The sequence below is a fragment of the Epinephelus lanceolatus genome, chromosome 19 (assembly GCF_041903045.1).
Source record: "Epinephelus lanceolatus isolate andai-2023 chromosome 19, ASM4190304v1, whole genome shotgun sequence".
In the NCBI taxonomy this organism is placed as follows: domain Eukaryota; kingdom Metazoa; phylum Chordata; class Actinopteri; order Perciformes; family Serranidae; genus Epinephelus; species Epinephelus lanceolatus.
The window spans coordinates 41,085,111-41,097,318 of NC_135752.1; the positions used below are offsets into that span (position 1 = coordinate 41,085,111).

General features: G+C 46.0%; 1 protein-coding gene across 3 annotated transcripts in view; it reads left to right on the top strand.

The window, feature by feature from the left end:
* Positions 1 to 12,208, top strand: part of LOC117269337 (neuropeptide Y receptor type 1) — a 33,439-nt gene that overhangs the window by 11,686 nt on the left and 9,545 nt on the right. Inside the window, exon 1 of one of the 3 annotated variants that reach the window (XM_033646284.2) lies at positions 4,862 to 5,574. The exons of the other annotated variants lie outside the window; for them this stretch is intronic. The gene's annotated coding sequence lies outside the window, so the exon portion shown is untranslated. Of the gene's footprint in view, positions 1 to 4,861; positions 5,575 to 12,208 lie in introns of those variants that run through there. 3 annotated transcript variants of the gene reach the window in all.

The following is a 12,208-nucleotide window of genomic DNA, read 5'->3' on the forward strand; positions in this document are numbered from 1 at the left end:
ACACTGAGTTTGTGTCTCACCACTTTGATGTTGACTGACAAGTGGGAGGTTATGCATTTAATTAGGCCTAAAGGGAAGGACATGACAAAATAGTCTTTGTGCTGGTGTGCATGTTTTTATCAGAGGTTTAAATTCTTCCACTAATAACCTTCACAGCCTGAGAGGGAAACATTTGCATCGTGTGGTGACAGAGTAACTGTGATCATCATGCTCTGACATACAGGATCATAACGTGTATGTCCACAGTCAGGAGTTTGTCTCAGAGAGATGATGGCCGCCTCTGACACCGCTCAGCACTCTCTGTAAATGAAGGAGGTGGTAGATCCATTCTGTCAGATCACATTCATTCCTGCTCGTTGTCTCTGTCTGTGGGACTGTAATTAAACAGTGCTGGTTGGCCCGCGGCTGCTCGCTGAGTGATATGGAGGAAAACAACTGTGTCATTTGTTTTGAAGCCAGCACTCACTGGTGCTTCCCACGTTAGCCTCGGTCACTTCCGCCGCACGGTTCAACTTCCCTTGACTCCACTTACTTTTGGCACCACGTCCTCTGTTTCCTTTTCCACTGCAGACGGCACCTCCACAGTGTAGGAGGGATGCTCAGCCGATTGCCATAGCAACGCCCCGTGAAACTGCTGTGACATCATCGCTGAATCCTTTCATCAGCAATCAAACACAGGAACGTTATTACTAAGTTTACTTGCTGCTGTTAGCTGCTAACCATAGCTGCACAGCGGCTTGTTCTTTGACTCGGGGTGCGTGTGCTCAGTGTTGCCAAATTAGCTGCTAACAAGACTCTGTAGCTGAGTGGCGGCTCGTTCTTCAGCTCGAGGGTTGCGTATGTTACTGTGCCACTGAGTTAGCTGCTAACAAGACTCTGTCGTTTCACAGTAGCTCATTCTTTGGCTCAGCTCCTTCAGTGGACACGCCCCCAGCGCATTTTCATGATTTTGAAATCTAATTTAGTGCATGTGCAAATTTTAATCATTGAAATTTTGATTGGTGTGACAAACTTATTACACATATATATTTATGCTTTAACACTGGAGTTGGCTACGCAGTGCACGGTGTAGTTTCTCAGGCTGCCATTTCTTAAATTTCAGGTCGAGTGAATAAAACATTTTCCAGCAGGTTGGCAGTTTGTTCAGGATGTGTCGTATCATGCTAGTCACTCCAAACAGTCAGTGATCTGCAGTGTTTGCGGCCCCGTCTCTACAGATCTTTACAGAGGTTTAGGTCAGTAAAGATTCTGTAATCGTCTGAGGTGCAGACGTTTCATAACGCTGGTTATTTAGTATCAGTGTGCCAAAGGAAAAGAAGCTCACTGCACATGCTCAGAAGCCTCTCCTCTGGTATTTGACGCACCGTTGACGTAGCCTGTTTCACCGCCTGCTGGCCTGCTGAGCGTGTCAAGATATTTTGGATTTTTTTTTTTTTAACAGAAAGAAAATATGTCTTCAGATATATGTGCCACACTTTAACCACACGTTCTCGTACCAGCTCAGCTCGCTTTAAACCTCCACCCACGTGTAACAGTGAAAGCAGGCACCACCCACAGCTTCTGCTACAACTGACCCACGACGGTTCAAAGCAGGTCGCGGTGAGAAGAGCCGAGCTGGACCACGCAGTGAGTCTGCACGTCGCCGGTTTCCTCTCTGGCTGTAAACACGTACAGGTCGACTGAAGCGTAAATTCTGAGGTTTGATGTAAATGTGTCTGCGCTATCCTCCCTGGACACTCTCCTCACTAGAGAAACTTTAACGCTGCATGAATCAACATTTTCAGCCGTGATAGAAACTCCAGAGCCTCCTCTGTCTGAACCTCGCTACAGCGCCACCATGAGGTCCACATGAGACGCTCTGAGTGAAAAGTCTCAGCAACTGCTGGATGGATTGACATGAAATTTTAAACGAACGTTGATGTTCCGCAGAGGATAAATCCTGTGTACTTTGGTGATCCCCGACTTTCCCAGGTGCCTACAGTACATATGTAGATGAGTTTCTACGTAGCAGCGATGTCTCAGTAAGAAACAGCTGCTTATTGTGTTGCATTGACACCAAACTGGATCACGAGGTGCAGAGACATCTAGTGTGGGTGTGAGTCAGATCTGATGGTCAAAAATGAACAAACTGATCTTTTTGAATGACACTTTTAAGTGTCTGATATGTACCAGGTCAGCGTGTCGAACATCCCAGTGCTCATGGTACCTCTCACACTGCCTGTGAGTGAACGAGATGAATCAGGCTCCAGTTCAAACAGCTGAGCAGCTGCACCCACTGAAGGGTTCTCTCTGCTCGTTGAGGAAGAACGCCAAATCAGTGCGGTCGGATTGTAACATCTGTTGGGCTCACATGGCCCACGTACTCACGCTGATACGATCCTGAGCTGCAGCCGGAGGAGCTAGAAGCCACAGATGTAGAGGAAGATGGTGTTCCTGAGGGGCCGCTGCATAAATGGTGACAGAGTTAAACTGGTTGTTGTACTGGTTTGTGAGGTGACAGAGAGGTCGTCTTCTCTTTCCTCTAAAATCTGCACAGTGCTGTGTCTGTAAACCAACAAGGACTCTTTAAATCGGACCACGAGGCTGCGGAGGACATGGCCTGTGTGCAGTGATGAAATACATTAAAATGAATGTGAGCTTTATTAATGTACAGTGGCTGCAAAAGTTTGGGCCCCTGGTCAAAATTTATTTTACCGTGAATAGTTAAGCAAGTAGAAGATGAGCTGATGTCCAGAAGACACAAAGTTGAAGATGAAACATTTCTTCAATATTTCAAGCCAGATGACTTTTTAATTTCATCTTTTACGGTTTCAAATTAACAAAAAATAAAAAGGTCGTGAAGCCAAAGTTTGGGCCCTGCATGGTCCGTGCTCAGCAGCGCCCCCTGTTTGTATCCAGCTCAGAGTCTCTCAGGTCTTTCTTCATGCTCTGCTCTGTCCACAGATTGTGAGGGGCGTGGCCTAACCTTCAGCTGGCTCCTCCTGAGGGCGTCCATTGTGAATTTGGAGGTGTGTTACGGATCATTGTCACCTGTTCACCCCCGTCTGTAACAGGTGGACAGGTGTCCCTCTGTCTTATCCGTCCACCCCTGTGTTTAAGACTTTTTTCTCCACACATACCTTTGGTTCTGTTTTCCCTTCATCAGTCCACAGGACATGTCTCCATAAAGCATCAGGCGTGTCTCGATGTCCCTTCACAAACCTGTGAGTGTGAATGTTGTGGTGAGGACACAGGACAGGTTTTCTTCTGATGACTCTTCCATGAAGCTCATACCTGTCCAGGTGTGTCTGCACAGTACAACAGTGCACCACCACTCTTCCTCTCTCACACAGTTTTCAGCTTGACCTCCACACTTCCTGTTAACGTCCATTTCTTAATGACATGACCAAGTGAGGAAACAGCTCCCTGAAAACACTTTGCTATCTTCCTCTAGTCTTCATCAGGTCTTTGAGTGTTCAGAGTGCAGGCAGCTGTTTAGAGGAGCCCATGGCTGCTGAGTGTTGGGACAAGCTGTCAGGAGTCAGAGGGCTTTGAGATCCTCACGATGACTGTGAACAAGCTCACTGTACACTTCTACACGACTGTAACTGCACTAAAGAGACGTTCTGCGGGGGGGCAGCACTAGCTGTTGAGCGTACATGCACTAACAGAGTCACAGACACTGACACCAAACTTTGCACAAAGTATAAAAGCTCGAAAGGTTTCAATACATCGACCAGCGGAGCGAATCGGCCCGCCCATCACCACTGAGGAGGTGGACTGGTAAGACTAAACTCAAGTTTTACAACCTGACTGAATGGAGTCGAAGCGTATCGTTGTTCTGCAGACTGACGGCTGACTGAGGAAACAGCTGCTGTCGACTGTGAAAAGCTCGTCACGCTTCTTTCTAATAATCAGCGGCGTGTGGGAGAATTGTTCTACGTACGATCCACTCATTTCCACCCTGTTTATAAGGTGCAGCAGGATGCGTGCAGGAGTGAATGGAGAAGGCAGAGGTGTCGAGGCCGAGCATCAGAACACACTGCTGGATGAATACGTGTCTCTCTTTGGCCTTCAGGGCCTTTCACACACATAACTCATCAGTAAACATTTGAGCTATGAACATGGAGCAAGTCGTCTCAGATCTGTGTGTGGTTTTGTGTTTCTATCCCATGATGCTTTTCACCTGCAGCTGTGACTTAATTCTCTGCAAATAAAGTGGAGACGAGGGCCGCAGACAATATCCAAGTATTAAAGAGGATTTCTTTATAACACCCTCCATCTGTCTTCCTGTACGTCGTGATGTCGGTGATGTTGGAATAGGATTATAAGAAGGAGCAGAGGGCACACGAGGGGCCGGCCAGAAGCTGCCTGGCTTCAGTCCGACACCGACCTGACATCTGCTGGCAGATTCCCTCCGTCTCTATTAACACACTCCTCGTGTAGAGCTCTGAAAGATGTGTTGAAGATTTGCGACGGCTTCTGCCTGGAGGATAAAACCTGATGTGGAGATTAATGCTGTTACCTCACCATGAGGTCTGTGTGCGCAGACTGACAACATGATACAAGTCGGTGCAACATTAGATGGAAACATTATTAATCATCACGCCCACCTCCCTGCGTAACCAGGAGGACATGAGTCCTCGTTAATCACGCCGTCATGGCAACATACACCCAATGAAGTGCTGATATTAGAAATCTGATTTATGAAACTCTGCAGAGATGAACACAGGCGTGTTCTCAGAGGGATGCAAACACACAGTCTTCCCCTAAAAAAAAACTACGTGTCCTCTTCCAGATCCATTTGCATGCTAATTATGTTTATCTCTCAGCTGTTGGTGGAACTGAGCTCTGATTAGCACTTTGCAGCTGCCGTCGGCGATGTAACAAGCACCCTTACAATCCTCTTTCACCCAAAACAAAACAATAATTACATGAATGAGTCTTAAAGCAGCATTATTTTTGCTTCATTTCCAGACTAAACGGTTTCCTAATGAAGCCTCAAAGCGACGGGATTGAGAGGCTTCAGTATTTGTGATTATTTTGTCACCGATCTTACAACGGCTCTCAGACGGGATGTCAAACGTATCGGTGAGATGAGCTGGATCACAACGCTTCTTTTCGAGGGATTAACATCACAGACGAGGCGAGCACGCTGAGATAACACTGTGACTGTGGAAACTTTGAAGTAACATCAGAGGAGGTGGGCTTGCTGGAACCAGAGAGGATGAGGTTGTTTACGAGTATCTTGTTTGATCTGCAGCAGATCGTCTTCTGCTGTGTGGGATTGTGTGAGATGGAAAAAAAGGAGAAAGAGAGAATGTGTTTGTTGGAGAAATGAGGTCCTGTGTACTCCCACGGTTTTGGCGTCCTGACTGCTGTCGCTGCTGATTAATGGAGACGTTAAAGGAATATGAAATTAGTGTTTTCCACCTGTGCAGAGGATTCTTCCATCTGTCATTCAGGACTGACATTTTAATTTAAATGGCTTTAACTGTCTCAGCTCAGTGAATCTGCTAATGTTGTTTAAGGACTGATGAAAAGGTGCAGCTCTGTGCTCGCTCTGCTCGCTCAGATTCAGTCAGGGGAAAAAATGTGAGTATCTGCATCACACAGACGGAGACTTTTCTTTGTGCCATTTCGTCTTTGCTCTCAGAAAAAAAACAATTACTCTACCTGGCGCTATCCCGACAGGAAACGCACAGACGTCTTTGTTAAAAACGATCGCCTGTGTGGCGCTATCCCGACAGGAAACGCACAGACGTCTTTGTTAAAAACGATCGCCTGTGTGGCGCTATCCCGACAGGAAACGCACAGACGTCTTTGTTAAAAACGATCGCCTGTGTGGCGCTATCCCGACAGGAAACGCACAGACGTCTTTGTTAAAAACGATCGCCTGTGTGGCGCTATCCCGACAGGAAACGCACAAACGTCTTTGTTAAAAACGATCGCCTGTGTGGCGCTATCCCGACAGGAAACGCACAAACGTCTTTGTTAAAAACGATCGCCTGTGTGGCGCTATCCCGACAGGAAACGCACAGACGTCTTTGTTAAAAACGATCGCCTGTGTGGCGCTATCCCGACAGGAAACGCACAGACGTCTTTGTTAAAAACGATCGCCTGTGTGGCGCTATCCCGACAGGAAACGCACAGACGTCTTTGTTAAAAACGATCGCCTGTGTGGCGCTATCCCGACAGGAAACGCACAAACGTCTTTGTTAAAAACGATCGCCTGTGTGGCGCTATCCCGACAGGAAACGCACAAACGTCTTTGTTAAAAACGATCGCCTGTGTGGCGCTATCCCGACAGGAAACGCACAAACGTCTTTGTTAAAAACGATCGCCTGTGTGGCGCTATCCCGACAGGAAACGCACAAACGTCTTTGTTAAAAACGATCGCCTGTGTGGCGCTATCCCGACAGGAAACGCACAAACGTCTTTGTTAAAAACGATCGCCTGTGTGGCGCTATCCCGACAAGAAACGCACAAACGTCTTTGTTAAAAACGATCGCCTGTGTGGCGCTATCCCGACAGGAAACGCACAGACGTCTTTGTTAAAAACGATCGCCTGTGTGGCGCTATCCCGACAGGAAACGCACAGACGTCTTTGTTAAAAACGATCGCCTGTGTGGCGCTATCCCGACAGGAAACGCACAGACGTCTTTGTTAAAAACGATCGCCTGTGTGGCGCTATCCCGACAGGAAACGCACAGACGTCTTTGTTAAAAACGATCGCCTGTGTGGCGCTATCCCGACAGGAAACGCACAGACGTCTTTGTTAAAAACGATCGCCTGTGTGGCGCTATCCCGACAGCGATATGTCTGCAGGTCTCTAAGTGTTCCAGCAGCCACGCTCTGCAGTTGCACATGAAACTTTAAAAGATGACCACATGGAGCAGTTGGTGCAGCTCGGTGCTTGCTCCATCTTTCATGTGACAGAGAGTCAGATTCAATCGGAGGAGGAAGTGAATATGTGCGTCACACAGACAGACACTCTCCTGTTCTTTGTGCCGTTCCGTCCTTGTATTCGTCCTCCTGTTCCTCCTCCCTCGCTCCTCCCGGCTCCAGTTTCATTGTGTGAAGTTTTTCTCCCTCCAGCAGAGGAGACACTTACAGACATTAGACCTCAAGGATCGTTTCACCCATGCTGAGTGACCGGTCATCCTGCAACGTGGCAAACGTAGACGATGCTGCACAGCCACCCACAGGCGATGTTATGTGGAGTTACAAAGTCAAAACTAAGATCACTGAGGGACTGTTTGTAATTTTAGGGGGGGGGGGTGTTGAACACTGTTGTGTGGATAACATATGCAAATGTTATCTTGACTGATATTTCATCAGAGTGACTTTATTCTACACGTCTAATTCAATATTTCACCAAAATAAACTGTTTGCATGAAACATAAACATTAAATTCTGCGCTCCTGCATGACGACAGTGACAAACTAATCTTTTCAGCTCCAGGGTTTCATTTCCTCAAACTTTAACTTTCAAACATCAAAGGATTCGTTATTAAAACCTGAGACCATCCTGTGTGCCGAGGTGCTGATGATCCCACCGCTGTGTTCAGTTTATTTGGCTCATCATGTTGCTGATGTCGGCTGTGTGTGTGTGTGTGTGTGTGTGTGTGACTGTCATGCAGCCACATTCTGCTGAAGTGCACGCTAAAATAATTTCTTGTCTCATCCTGAACCAAGATGCAAATTTGTGTTTCCTACACACAAGGAGTGAGGTTTGTCAGGGTTAGCCAATCAGAGGCAGAGTGAGGCGGGCCATTTCTTTGCCACGTCCAAGTCACAGGATGAGTCCTGAAACCGAAACCATCCCACAGGAATCTTTTTTTTCTGCCATTTTAATTTTTCTTTTTTTTCTTTGTTTTTAACAATTTAATATTTTTCAAAAATGGACATATTATTAATTTAATTAATGATAATGTAACAATGTGCCCCTCTGTGTTGAGCTTCACAGTTGGAGCAGTATTAACCCTGCAGCATCACGCAGTGTGTGAAGCTGTTGCATCGTAGCCTATGACTCAGTCGGCGCTGTCATCGTACAGTCTGCTGACATCACACTGGATGTTGTCGTTTATTAGATCCATGTGGCGCAGGAATCCATCAGGAATCCTGAAAAAATGTCTGTGCCTGTAGAGCACACACAGCTTGTGTGATGATGATGATGATGATGATGATGACGATGATGATGTCCCTCCTGTGTCGCTCGCTCGTTGTGTTGAGCTCAGTTTCTACACACGTGTGTATATGAAGAACATGTGGATATTGATGGCGGAGGGCGGGGCATGAATCCTCCCTCAGACACTCAGGGATAACATCAGTAGCTTCACAGTCCCGGTCCTACCACCCCTCCTCTGGTAGGTACAGAACAGTCCCTAATGAACCTAAGGGATAAACTGCAGCTGTCTGATCATAGCAATTATTTCTCTGGCTCATATAATTCCTCTTCGACACTTCTCCTCTCCCTCAGCCTAAAGTAAGCCGTGATGTAGTTACACCCAAAAAGGATTAAACAGCACTACTATCCGACCGTCCCAGTTCCACTCACACAAGTTATTTATATCTCTGCAGCCGCTCACGCCAACAGACAACACGTCGCAGCGTCCTCGTCTTCGTGCACAAGGTGATGACAACGTTTGAACGTACAAAGCATTTAAAGGTTTTTGCCCACACAGATGCGTCGAGGCAAAAACCTGCAGCACGGACTCATGAGCTGAGACGTGTCACACGTCTTTGTCCAGCATCTTTTCCCTTGTGAAAATGCGCTGTTTCAAAATGAAGAATAAAGCTGAGCGCCATGTTTTTGGTTTTTAAACAGGCTGGACGTGAAGATCTGCTCCAGTGTGACTCATCCAGAATCATCCCGCTGACCTGCTGTCAGTGTGCTGCTGGATTTATCTGCAGAGACTCCGCCCTCTCACTGGAGTCGATTGTCTCCTCGGCTTCTGTGTTCAGGACGTTTATGGGCGTGTACCTGAGGGCGGGGCTTTATGAAAAGGTGTCAGGTGTCAGACTGTAAGCAGGCGTCATCCAAGAGACACAGCGCTGACAAAAGGCAGATATGCCAAATGAGAGAGACTCTGGGGGGGGCTGCCTGCAGGCAACCAAGATTCACACAACTGGTCAGTGCGACTGACTCGGCACGTAAACCACAAGGCTTCAGACTGTGCGGCCATGTGCTGATATCAGCTGCAGGGACAGGGTTTGCTGCGTACGAGTCCTGTGAGAGTTTACAGCTTTGCTCGGAGGTGTTTGAACAGTAACAGCTCACACGGTTATAAAGTTAAACACCTCCCTGTCTCGTCTCCTTCTCATCAGATTGTCATCTGATTTACCGTGCGACGTCTTTGAACTCTGAGGAGAACGAGGTCATGATATCTGGCTGTGAGAAACCTAATGAAATAAATGAGGGCTGAAGCAAAGTTGAGGTGAAGGACTCGACCAGGATCCATGACACAGTGTGTCCTGAGGCTCTGCAGACATCTGTTCTCTCTGCTGTTTGTACTGAAGACTTGTGATGAGCTCCTCCATCAGCCGCCAGTGAAGCGTTGTGAAGTCATTTAATTGTCCGTGCAGAGTAAACTATGAATATTTGATGTCCCACAGATAATGAACTTTATTCATTTTATGTTCGTTTGCTGTTATTTCGGAGGATGACATGTTTGGGAGTTGTGATGAAATGTTTTCTGAGAGTGAAGCTTATTAGAATCATTTTTTAATATGAAGGTCGGATGCTTTGAGAAAACCATCAGTCTGATTCCAGAGGTTGAATGAGTGTAACGCAGCACACACACACACACACACACACACACACACACACACACACACTGTTGGTCCGCTAGGAACAGTCAGTCAGGCACCCCCCCCCCCACACGACTCCAAACAGGATAAGCAGTTACAGAGAATAAAAGAATGAAAGTTATAGTATAGATGACCTGACATGACTCTGACCAAATCTGGTTATGTGAGAACAAGCAGTAGTTATCTGAATAACAGGAAACAGCAGCTTAAGTGACAGGAAGTACCTACAGTGCTACAATTCTTGTTTGTCAGACACTATAAATTGTCATGACGTACCAATTCTTTGGCTTTCTCTCCAGATTAAAAGACCCTCAAATGTGCAACTCTGTCTGAGCCTCTCCTATTTTAAATCTTGTTTATGTGACAACACATTTTAACAGGGTCATTAAAACGACCTTTTTTCATCTTGGGAACATCGCGACAGTCAGACCCTTTCTTCAATCAGAAAGATGCCAAAATCCTCACTCACACTTTTATTACCAGATGTTTAGACTACTGAATTACCTTTTTCTCAGACTACCAAAAAGTCAATAAGATTTGTTGACTGAAACATGGAAAATGGATCACATGACCCAGCTGCTGACATGACGACACTGGCCACTTGTATCTTAGAGTGCTTTCAGACCCAGAGTTTTCTCCGTTGGTCTGAATCAGGGATACATTTTTTCGTTTCTGTGGAACAGTGGTCTTCTTGCATTAAATACATAGTGTTTAAAATGTCGTGCTACTTGGGGAATAAAATAAGAAGCGTGTTATTAGTAAGCATGGCTCATGTTTTTAACGTTCAGTCAGACTGACATATCTAAGAAAAATATTGGATGATTGCCGTTAAATCTTGATGATGAAAAATGAAACTCCCGTGATGTGGAGTGTGACGGTGATCAGTACAGAAACTAGTCTGATCAGACTGAGTTCAAACAAACCATCTTAACAAAGAGCTGTGAGACTCGCTCACATGACTGAGACTCGAGTCTCAAATTTGACGTCGGCGTGTGTTTCTGTTATGGTTAAGAAACATTTTTTCAAAAGGTGTTGGTGTGTGTCAGTGCCTGTGCAGGAGATAGAGAGCTCTGTGATGGCGGTGCGTTTGGATGTGCAGTAACGCTTGTGAGTGCGTCTCACTCTTGGGTCCCTCTGGCCCCACGGAGGACGGACAGTCCTGCAGACGGAGGCTGGCTCAGTGAGTGGGCAGTCCAGTGTGGGTGTGTGTCTGCTGATGAGCGTGAGGGTTTGATTAATATTGTAATCAGTGGATAAGATGCTGTGCGGCTGCTCCTAATAAGCTGCGTCTTAATCAAACTTCTACAAGAAAATGTGTCAGCGATAAGAAAGACAGAGAGAGGACAGACTGATTTTATTAACATGCATCCATAACTGTTTATGAGAGACGTGACATTTTGTATTCTTATGTGACTGTGTACACTCAGTGTGTACGTATGTGTAAAGTTAATGCGTCTTCATAACAGTAAATGTTTGGTAATATAATATACAGAACATAATGAATGAAAAATCTGGGATTTCATGATGGTTCGTTTGTGCAGGTGTGAACACACCAAAACAACCGGACTGAGACCTTCTTGAAGAGGTGGTCTCAGTCCGGTTCCAAAGGAACTCTGGTGCGGTTGGTTTGTGGTGAGAAGGTGTTCCGACCTGGATGTGAAGCAACTGCAGTCACATGACACATTGTTTGGGTTAAACATGAGCATGTTACAGTCCTGGAGGATTATTAATGTGCACCTCCTCCTGTACTGCCTTAATATGCACATTCAGCACATCCAATGCATCAAAACATTGTTTTCTAGATGGAGCCGCGCCTCCTCCTGTACTGCCGCTGACTGACACCTCTGCTGACCTCACCAGGAAAACAACATCAGCACCATCTAGCGGACAGAAACAGCAATTTTAGCAAATTTAACAGCGATTTTATTATTCTAGGACCAAAAGTTGGATTAAAATGTGTGTTTGCAAAAATAATAATGTGTATACTAAAAGATGGATACTTGGCGTCTGTGTATCGACACAATATCACCACACTAATCACTGCCATACTATGCTGTATCGATTTTTCCCCCCAACCCCTAATTACGTTATGCAAACACTGGACACTGAGCCAGGAATAATAGAATAGAATAAAAAAAAACATGAGCAACATTGTGACGGGCACTTCCTGGTTTGGAAACATTTTGGCTGTGAGTTTGAAGGTTAACAGGACCTGGACAAGAGCCACAGTGTCTGCATGTAAATTCATCTGTTCATTTAATTATGGATCGACACGAATACAGTATGATATATTGAAGAAGTATCAAGGAGTCACAGTGATTAAAAAGGCTCGCTTGACTCGCTCTCGGAGCCAGCCTCAACTGGACATTAGAGGACCTGCAGTTTTTGGCACTTAGGCATTGACTTCATTTTTGAGC